Source organism: Schistocerca gregaria, chromosome 3, assembly GCF_023897955.1.
Source record: "Schistocerca gregaria isolate iqSchGreg1 chromosome 3, iqSchGreg1.2, whole genome shotgun sequence".
NCBI classification, from domain to species: domain Eukaryota; kingdom Metazoa; phylum Arthropoda; class Insecta; order Orthoptera; family Acrididae; genus Schistocerca; species Schistocerca gregaria.
This window is the reverse complement of record NC_064922.1, coordinates 407689949-407701747: the sequence shown is the minus strand read 5'-3', so window position 1 is coordinate 407701747 and position 11799 is coordinate 407689949.

Below are 11799 nucleotides of genomic sequence, written 5' to 3'. Positions count from 1 at the left end.
CTAACTTCCATCAAAGTGATGATGAAATAATAACTCTACCTGTTGGCCAAGTCGGGCGGTGATATCGATTTGCGAAGGTTTTTCAGGGAAAGGGGGGGGGGGGGGAAGGGGGGGATGGGGAGGGTGGTAGGAGGTCGATGCCAACCCCTGCCTTTCCCTTGGGTAACTTCACTCTGAAATGAACTTTATGAATTACTTGTTTCTCTTCATCCACAATGCAGAATTTTGTGACTTACGTGCGGGTGTATAACCCTAACTAACGTCCTGCACTCACTGAATTTTACGCTCTTTCCTATGCAACTACATTTAGATCAAAATACGGGGCTATTCAAAAAGAAGGAACAGATTTCAAATACTTATTGCTTCCAAATTACAGAAGGTAGAAGCACAATTCCAACGTTCCTGGAAAGAGGAAGGTACAAATTTTTATACATTCAATGTGAGCCCCATGTGTTACACGACAAATATCGGATCAAACGGTGGCTCATTTCCTGCCAAACACGAAGCAGCTGCTCTCTTGTTATCGAATTCACAGCTTCAACAATTCGTTGTCACAGGCTTTCAGGAAAGTCAGTCATAGGGGGGATAGGGATGCGATCTTTTACGCAATCCCACAGACTAAAGTCGCCAGGTGTGAGGTCTAGAGACCGGCGAGGCCACAAGCGAAAAAGTTCGTCTTCTACTGCTCTGCCAATTCAACGTTCTGGAATGGTGTCATTCAGGTAACGCTGGGCGTGCTTATGGAATTTGGATGTCGATATCATGCTTGACAAATAATTAGAGAACATTACTCTCGCTGTATAAGGGTAAATTGGCCTAATAGAAAACGCTGTACCAGCTCATGAAGGCATTTAATATCTTGTATTCATCACCACAGATGTTCACTTTATTCATTAAAAGTATGTAAATAAAAAATGCAAATCACTGGCAATTTTTTCTACTTATTTTTTTCTGCTTGTTCTTTCTGGAATAGCTACGACTATACCTCAGGCTAGAAGCACAGACTTTGCAGGGCTCGAGGCGGTCAGTGGATTGGGCATTGTATGTGTGGTGAAGGAGGTTCACGTGGGTAACGTCGTAATGTGGCCTGGATTAGTAAGTGTAATTAACACGAACTATCCAGATAAAACAGCCGACATTACAATCCAGTAACATATCCTTCACTATGGTCGCTGCAATAGCCGGTGTCCCACTGGTGCCGGCCGGTGTGGTCGTGCGGTTCTAGGTGCTTCAGTCTGGAACCGCGTGACCGCTACGGTCGCAGGTTCGAGTCCTGCCTCGGGCATGGATGTTTGTGATGTCCTTATGTTAATTAGGTTTAAGTAGCTCTGTGTTCTAGGGGGCTGATGACCACAGATGTTAAGTCCCATAGTGCTCAGAGCCATCTGAACCACTTTTTTGTCCCACTGGTTACCAGATTAAGCGGGATGTCGGGCAGTTAACTGCCTGATACAGAAGCTGTATGGTGACTGCGCTATGGAGATACAAATCTATGTCTCGTTGAGAAGCTAAAAGGCATGCGAGGTAATGCAATCCATGAACGATGAGACTTCGTATGCAGCCACAGCTTGTCAACCACAGAACATGACATCTGCTGGTGATTCATCTCCAGATTAGGCACAGTCTCTTATCGTGCGTATTTCATGTGTGTCCAACCACCATATGATTAACTGCCTGAGACTTCATAATGACTGAACAGTAATTAGGAGAGTGTGTCTAATATCCTAAATTTTCATTATCATCTGCTTCTTCTTCTCCTTCTTCGCATTAAGAGTTAGGCCCCGTCCTGCTCCGTTCAGAGTCTGGCGATGTCTTTCGTTGTCTTCTGGGGTCTAGGTTTCTCTGTGATATCCCGTTAAAATAAGTTCGTTTTGAATAAAATGTTCTCGGGCTTCCAACCGCGTCAATTGCTTAGAACTACACGAGCTTTCGGCGAAGCACTCCTTGGCCATTATCAAGTGGTATGACTGCCAGTGTGCTATTGGTGCGGCCTTATACACGCTAGCTGCCGGCTGTGACGTCACTAATGCCCGTGACATTGCCATATATGGGCGTGTTATGAGTCGGCGCTCGATGTGCCTTCTTCAAACGCGCGATCGCTGGATGCCACGCAGCGCTGAGCTGCAAAGCCACAGTCTCTATTCAGAGTGTTTGCGATAATTTTTATTTCAATAGCTTCCTTCGTTGGAGGCCTGAAGGTTGACTTGATCTTGTGTCTTTTCAACAGGTGGCTAATCTTGCCCGACACAGAGCCACAGATTGGCAACAAAGTAAGTTTCCCTTCCTGCTCCTCGTCGGTGGTCTCATTCTGACATTTCCCAGAAATCACTTCTTTCACTTGGTGTGCACTGTAGCCGTTATTCCTGAAAACCCAGCGTAGGTGGCTCAGTTCATGGGGCAGGTTATCGTCGTCTGATATTACTCCTGCACGATGCGCCAATGTTTGTAACACTGTGCGCTTCTGTGCTGGATGATGATGGCTGATGGCGTGCAGGTACAGGTCTGTATGGGTTGGTTTTTCTGTAGACGCTGTGGCCAAGGCACCCATTTCGTTTACGGTGGACAAGGACGTCGAGGAAGTGCAATACATTATCTTTTTCCACCTCCATATTGAACTGGATGTTACTGTTGATGCCATTGAGCTGTTCCAAAAACTCGTCTAGTTTCTCGTCCGTGTGGCCCAGTACTTTGTACGTGACGTGGTCGTGCTATTTAGTCACACTCTTACGTCCTCCTATTTCGTGTACAAAGGGCAGTATCACGATCAGACAGACGGCGTAGCAATGGGTGGCCCGTGGGCTCCAGCTGTTACAAACCTCTTCATGGAGAGTTTTGAGTATATTGCCATAGATACTGCGCCATTGAAACCGAAGTGTTTCTTTCGATACGTTGACGACACGTTCGTCATTTGGCCACACGGAGGTGAGAAATTAGACGAGTTTTTGGAACAGCTCAATGGCATCAACAGTAATATCCAATTCACCATGGAGGTGGAAGAAGTTAATGCATTGAACGTCCTCGACGTCCTTGTCCACAGTAAACGAAATGGATGCCTTGGCCACAGCATCTATAGAAAACTCACCCATACAGACCTGTACCTGCACGCCACCAACCTTCATCCAGCACAGAAGCGCACAGTATTACAAACATTGGCGCACCGTGCAAGAGTAATATCAGATGACGACAACCTGCCCCATGAACTGAGCCACCTACGCTGGGTTTTCAGGAATAACGGTTACAGCGCCCATCAAGTGAAAGAAGTGATTTCTGGGAAATATCAGAATAAGACCACCGACTAAGAGCAGGAAAAGAAACTTGTTTTGTTGTCATTCTGTGGTTCTGTGTCGGGCAAGATAAGCCGCCTGTTGTAAAGACACAAGATCAAATCAATCTTCAGGTCTCCAACGAAAATCCGTCAATTACTGAGACCAGTTAAAGACGCAGTAGCTCTCAGAACACCTGGAGTCTACGAAATACCTTGTGAGTGTGGCCAGAAGTACATCGGACAAACAGTGCGCACTGCGGAACAACGCAGGAAAGAACATGAGAGGTATTATCGCCTACGCTGTCCAAAGATATCTGCGTTAGCTGAGCGTGCGTTAGAAAACGGTCACCACATAAGATTTGACGATATCTCTGTCGTGGCTCTCACTAACGGCTTCTGTGACAGTTTAATACGGGAAGCTATGGAAATAAAAATTACCGCAAACGTCCTGAACAGAGACGGTGGCTTGCAGCTCAGCGCTGCGTGGGATCCAGCGACTGCGCGGTTCAAGAGGGCACATCGAACGCCGACTCAAAACATGCCAATACATGCCAATTTCACAGACACCAGTGAGGTCACAGCAGGCAGCTAGCGTATATAAGGACGCACAAACAGCCCACTGGCAGTCATACCACTTGACAATGGCCAAGGGCTGCTTGGACGAAAGCTCGCGTAACTTTAAGCAATTGACACGTTTGGAAACCCGAGAACGTTTTATTCGATGATATCGCCGCGAGACTCTGCATTAATACATAAGTATATTTTGTTTTCTTTCTGGAATCCCATCATTCATGTTCCAAACATCTTACCGTATTTTGCTCATTATTTTGTTAACTATATAAAACCCCAACTGAGTTGTAATTTTTTCATATTTTATAGAGACTTACAGACTAAAATCTTCTGTGCGTCTCAAAAGTTTCATTTCAGTGGCCTGCATGTGCATTTCCTCTTGCTTTCTTATTGTCCACGACTCTGAGCGGCATGTGAAATATCCATACCCAGTATCGTATGAAATTTTATTTCTCTCTCTTTCTGTCACCCATTGATCTTTGTATTCTATCCTACATCATCTGATATTTCTGTAATTTATTACATACACTGGGGCCTCTGAAATTCCCGACAAACTTATAGTAAATGTAGAAGGGGTGACTACATAATACTCTGAACGGGAACCCATATCCAGAAACGTACAGCTTCCGTGGTACAGGCGTTGGAAAACATTTTTGCTTGGTAGATTCGCAACAGGGTTGTCATGGTGGGCTTGCTTACGTCGGTTTACCTGAGGGTATTTGACGTCTGTCCCATCTCTTTTACCTGGTTCAAGCCCCGTTTACGCATCTGTGAGTATTGGAGCAACATGTCTGAGCACAATATTGCAGAACACCCCGTCATGATCCTTCTGTACACCGAAGCTCACGGTAATGGAAGAGCTGCTCGTCACCTTATCAAGGTCGTTATACACAACGTTCGAATCCACCGCATATCCTTTTTGCAACAATTACTCAACGGCTTCGAGAAAGGATACCTCCACCACCAGCAGGCGTAACTGTGACCCTCCAAGGAGACTCTGTGCGCACGGGAACTGGAAGAGGCCTTTCTGTACCATGTTGAAGAGAATCCGTCAACGAGTACGCGAGCAATTGGGCCGGCAGTGGATGTTGCTCCCAGGAGCGTCTGATATGTTGTGGATGACGGACAACTACATCCATATCGCCTCCAGCACTCCATACCACCTCTAACATAGACACGTGAAAGAGACCCGAACCAGGTTAGAGAGCTATAATAAACGCCAAATTACATCAGCCAGTCCGATGTAACCCACCGTCGCCTCCACGCTCCCCATGACTACACTGCTGCAAACCTACCTGCCAAACACGTTTTCAAACGGCTGTGGCACGGAAATTCTACGATTGCGGATGTGGGTTCCTACAAAAAATATCGAGTAATCTCTTCCCTCTTCAGGTTCTAGAAGTTTCCCGCGGGAATTTCCAAACAACTTATGTGATTATCAAGCTGGTAACTTACATCACAATGTTGGAGATTAAATTGAGGAAATCGGTTTTAAACATGCTCACTTAGCACTAATTTTGACCGTACAAACTATTTTCCGTTAAAATCTTTACCATAATCTTTCTGTGAGATATTAACCATGTTACTTTTGTGTATCTAGTTTAGAGTCCCCAGGGGGTTCGGCCAGAATTACGCGGGTGGCGAACGCGGGGACCAGAGCTGAGTCTAACATTGCTTCCACTTACTTGTGTCAGACTCCTTCTTTCTCCTTACCTGTCGACCCCAACGGTATTCGGTTTAGAGGCCCGAGGGCGTCTTTCCAATTTTCTTATTCCTACTTATAACCCAAGTACTGAGGGGAGCCCACCCCTGAAGAAAAGCCAGCAGTCCTTTAAGCTGTGAGGGTAACACCGCAGGTTGGACGGGAGGCCAGCACCCTCTCTCCGTAAAAAATTAAATATGCTTTTAAGACTACAAGCAAGCCTCGGAACACTACTGACAAAAATAGACGACGTCAAATGGCAAAGAAACGGTATACGATTTGGAACGTGGAATGTAAGGAGTCTGTACAACACAGAAGCTGCAATCAGTGTGGTCAAGGAAATTCAGAGGTACGAACTAGACCTAGTGGCACTGCAAGAAATCCGGTGGGACGATGCTGAGAGCATTGACGTTGAAAACTGTTCAATTCTGTATGGAGCCTGTGAACGAGGTCATCTCTTAGGCACTGGTTTCTGTCTCAGTAAGACGTTGGCCACTAATGTTTCAGAATTCGTTTCAGTCAACCCAAGAATATCTGTTCTAATACTGGACGTAAAGCATATGAAGGCGACTTTTGTGAAGTGTCATGCCCCCATGGAGGAGAGCGAATGTGAAGTGAAAGACGAGTTCTATGCACAGCTGGAGGCAGTGATGGACGCCATACCAAATGGACACCTGAGGATCTTCCTTGGTGATATGAATGCCAAGGTTGGGAAAGAACAAATATTCCAAGACACAACAGATAGGCACAGTCTACACGACCTAAGCAATGACAATGGAGTTAGGTTTATCAGTTTCGCTACATCATTAGGGTTGTTCATCTCCAGCACAAACTTCCAGCGGAAAAACATACATAAAGGAACCTGGGTATCACCAGATGGGAGAACTGTAAATCAAATAGACCATGTTTCATTGATCTCAGAGCCAAGAGATGGGTGTTAGACGTTGCGACAGCGCAGGGTGCCAAAGGTGGGAGTGATCATTTCCTGGTCAGAGGCCGTTTAAACATACAGTGTAAAAGAAGAACGGGGCCTAAGTTAAAAAGACTGGAAAGGTACCATGTGGAGAAACTGAAAGATGACGCAACGAAGACCAGATACCAGTTGCAAATTAGTAACCGCTTTGAAGCACTCAGTGAAATGGACGCGAATCAGGACCTCGAACTAATGTGGGAAACATCCAGAGTTCAGTTAGGGATACAGCAAAGGAAACACTCATGGGAAACAAAGTGGACAAGAAGATCTGGTTTGGAAAGGAATGTGCAGATGCCCTGGAAAGGAGAAAGGAAGCCAGGAACAAATGGCTGAAGGGGACAAATCTGGCACAGGCCAAAGCACAATTTGAGGAGGTCAATTCTGAGAAGAGCAAAGAGGAAATACATAAGGAATATCATCACTGAAACAGAAACAGACTTCAGAGGACAAAAGACTAGGGAAATGTTTCTGAGAGTGAAGTACCTCTGCAAAGGTCACCGGGCCAAGCAGAAATTTGTCAAAGATTCCCGTGATATCCTGACGACCGATAGGGACATAGCTGAGAGAGGGAAAGGGTACTTTCGACAGCTGCTAAATTGTGATGAACTGGAACTGCAGTTTGATTTGCAGTACCCAATTACAGCCGATGCAGGCTGTCCCCCACCTACCCTGGCTGAGATAAAAACCAGAATCAGACACCTTAAACAGAATAAGAGTCCAGGTGAAGATGGAATACAGGCTTAAATGATCCTGGCAGGAGGAGGGAAACTAGCAGAAAAAATAACCCTACTGATACAGGCAATATGGACCAAAGAAGAACTACCAGGAGAATGGAAAACAGCTATGATTTGTCGAATACATAAGAAGGGCGATAAACTGAAATGTGACAACTATCGAGGAATCACCTTGCTTAATGTCTGCTATTAGATCCTGTCCAATTGCCTCATACATAGAATTCAGCCAGTGGCAGAATCGGTGATTGGGGAGTACCAGGGAGGTTTCCGGCCAGGTCGGTCAACAGTAGATCACATGTTCAGTCTCCGGCAGCTCACTGAGAAACTGGGTGAATATGGTAAAGATTTGCATATTTTATTCGTTGATTTTAAGAAGGCCTATGATTGCATACATCGCAAGAGCCTGCTCAACTGTTTAAGGGAGTTTGGCATAGCAGAGAAACTCACCAATCTGATAAATATCTGTCTGAACGAAACACGTGAAAAGGTGAAGATGGGAAATCGCGTAACTGAGGAGTTTGAAATTGTGACAGGACTCAGTCAAGGAGATGGGTTGTCCCCTATCTTGTTCAGCTTTACCCTCGAAAAGGTCGTACGCGAAACCTTCGAAGAGAATGAAAGGATTGAGATCGAAGGAAAGAGACTGGCATACTTATCCTATGCAGACGACATCTGTTTACTCTCTAGGTCGGAAGAGGAGTTGGAGCAAATGACCAAAGTACTAAAGGAGGCTGCCAGCAAATTTGGGATAAACATAAACGAAGCCAAGACAGAGTACCTCGTTATGACGCGTGGTCATTGTCAGTCTGCTGATCATCTACAATCACTGCAGGTTCGGGACCATTCCTACAAGAGAGTGCAAGAATTCAAATACCTAGGGGCACTTCTCACTGAGAACTCGTTTACCTACAGTAAAGAGACCGCCAGGGAGACCCAAGATGCGTTGGAGAGATGGACTCCATGAAGATTTAAATCAAGTGTCAATAGATGTGGACGAATGGCGGAAAGCAGCAATGGACAGAATACAGTGGAGGAGGTATAAGCGTGCGGTCCACTGGGCCTGATCACATATTAGTAGTAGTTTAGAGAAAGTACGGCCCTTTTATCGTCCTCACTGTCTTTTAAAATTATCCATCGTTAGAGAATATGATGGTGTTAGTCAGTCGTTTGGTCTTGATTTAGTGTCTCAGCTGATCTTGGCTTTGCACTGTCTAACATTGTCTTTACTACAGACATTAAAAGGTATGGGCGACGAGATACACTCTGCTCTAACAACTATATTAGTTATTGTTCCAGTTGTCTCTCTATTCGCGTTAATTATGGCTGTTTAACAATGACTTTAGTACAGATATTAAAAGGTGTGGGCTATAAGGTACACTTTATCCTCAGAACTATGTTATTGTTCTAGTCCTCTCCCTACCGTGTTTGCAAATATTGTACCCTGTTTATTGATATCTCAGTCAAAACAAGATGGCAACGCTGAAACTTTATTCTTCCTCATGTTGCGTATACGTATTCCCTTCTCACCTCTTTTTGTCATAATTTTGTACGGGTGTTCTGAAAGGGATAGTTGTGGCTAATCGAAGAAATGAAATCTTTTCTTTTTAGGATCATTCATATTTCGGACATGTAACTCCGACGTCATGGAAACTGCTTTCGACAGTAAGGCTAAATAAAAAGTTCTCGATGTGAGGCAATTTTTGAGTGGAGTTTGGATGGGGGTTGTGCAAACGGAGGGTTATGGTAAATACCTCTTTTATCAGAAATTAGATTACAACATTTGAGCGCATAAGAAAAAGAAAATCTTACCTCTTCTATAATACAAATAATAAATTCAGAAACTTGCTAACACCAGAAATTAATCAATATTCGGCCCAGACAGGTATCTAATAGTTCTTTTCTCAAACTGGCAACGATCACATACAACAGAACTTGCTGTAAAACGTATTTATATACCACTTCGATAAAATAATCTTGCTTGGCCCAGATAAACAGTACAAGTGCGCTCCAACTAAAGATGACATCTTGTTTAAACCCATGCCTAACTTTACTATCAGGCACACTGTATCACTGACAGAAATATCCGACCGACAGTCTACTCCTATGAACCTTCAACATCTGTCAGATTAGCCCCAAAAGACAACACAATTACACAGAAGTAACTACTACGTAGAGCATAAGGAAAGGTAGTACAGTACACAATAACGTATAACTGCTCGCCGTGTTATAATCTCAGTATTACGAACTTAAAAATGTTTATTTGACACCACAAACGATCATCAAACCATAGGCACTAAAGCAAGGAAATTTTTAGAAGATTAGACAACTAGTTTCGAGGCACTGAGTCGTCATTTTCAAATGTAATCACAAGCCTGGAAAACTGCATAAATAATTGGCACCACTCTTCTTTCACATACTACGGTATCTAGAAAACTGAAGCAAAGGCAGCAGAAACTAATCATAAGACGTAATGACAATTTTTGGTTGATCAGTCATTTCACACCTTAATGTAGTGTAGATGGAAACTACTTGGGGGTTAAAGATATTATATATTCTTGCATTACGTCCTGCAGCGATTCCACGATCAGTTTGCAAACAAAGGCTCACTCGTTCTAATCTTATAACTAGCAACAAGCCTAAAATTAGAACATTGCACGCAATTATTAGCAGAATACATTACGATTGCGTGCTGTGTTCTAACTTTAAGCTTGCTGCTAGTTGTAAGACTTGGACGAGTGAGCCTTTGTTTGAAAAATGACCGTTCCATCGCCGCAGTATGTAATGCAAGAATCTATATCTTTTATCCGGATGCAATTTTCATCTTTTCTGGGAACGTGTGAAATTACTGATCAATCAAAAATTGTCATGATTTCTTTTGGCGCGTTTATGCTGCCTTTGCTTCAGTTTACTGGTTTTAGCCTAGTTTTCGTAATATTTGAAAGAAGTGCGGTTGCCATTATCAAAGGAGTGTTCCAAGTTTGAGATAATGTTTGAAAATGATGACCAAGAGTGTCGAAACTAGTTATGTGATCTTTTAAAAATTTCCTTGCTTTAGTGACTGTGGCTTGACGACGGTTTGTGGTGTCAAATAAACATTTTAAAATTCATTCAGTCACACTCTTTGATGTCAGTTATATCCAAATACAAACTATTACGCTCTCTTGCACTACGGTCCTGTCCTGAAATTCTGCGATTGACTCCACGATATTCCCCCTATATAATTACACAGACGTAAGGTTCTTCACCTTTCTCAGCACACACCGAAGCACTATAAAGTAATCGGCCAAATATTCTCAACACTTGCAGCCAACAGATATGGCACACAGAACCGCACGCCACTTTGTGCGTGGTACCGTCTTGTTGTCACCAGTTTCTCTACCATAGCTCCTCACTGGTTGTGAGCTGTCCTCTTCTCCTGACAACGCTACCGCCCAAACTTGACGGTTTCCGTGTACCTGCGTTAACGTTGCAGCCCGCTGCTAATGCATCATGCTACTCGCTGTCGCTGCACACTCCTGTCCATCATGTTTTGGTCACATGCCGTCAACGGACTTTGGCTCACTCAGTCCATGATGCGTCCAGACGTTTGACATAGGGCGCTCGCATCGGTGAACGTGCACAGTAAACACCGTCTGGTGGAACGTGCAACCACAAACAACCAGAAAACATCGCACCATCGGCGGAAAGTTCAAATGTGCCGCAATACACAGCACATAACGTTGAGATGATTGGAGCTAAATTACTGAGAAAAACGAGTGGTCTACTACATCTTCACAGGCGAAATGGGAGTATTAAAGGCAAACAAATCAAGAAACTCAAGCTTGAGTTTAAGCAGGTCACTATCATTATTAGCCTTGTATGTCATGGAGTCAACGAAGGGAGCGAAATATAGTTTTGTAAGTGAAATAAAAGCGAAAGAATAGTCACTAGTACTGTTTTGCAGGTGACGGAACCTAAGGGATTAGAGGGAATAATACTCTGAGGAATTTTATGAATTATACGGGTAGCACCCGTAGAACAGAATAGGGCTTATTTAGAAACAGAGCTATAATGAACGTGATGAGGAGCAGAATGCCTTCAATTTTAATATCGAAACAACAAAGGATACAGAAGTACAAGAACAAAAGCATTGTTTCCTCGAGGAGCCTAGAAATTAATCTTCCAGCCACAAGTTGGAATATCAGTACACATGACAGAGGGCTATGTCGTATACGAACTTGACTAGAACAATTGTTTTCCTCCTTATAAAGCAGTTTACTTTAGCTTACATAACACACGCGAGCGCTGTTTTGTGTCAGAAAAGAAAGACAAACGTGCCAGTCCGACAGCGCCTTGTGGTAGGCAGGTTAAGGATGATTGACATCAAAATTTAATTGATGCCGCAACAGAAAGTTTGTTTCAACTTGTGCTATGAATGCTAATGAAGATCACGAAAATGTAGAGCATTTAATTCGTACAACAGCAAAGCCTTAAAACGTCACCCAGTTAAATAATAACATTCTCGCGGACAGGCATCGTATGAAACAGAGAAGCAATAAAGAGGGTGGGCGAGGAA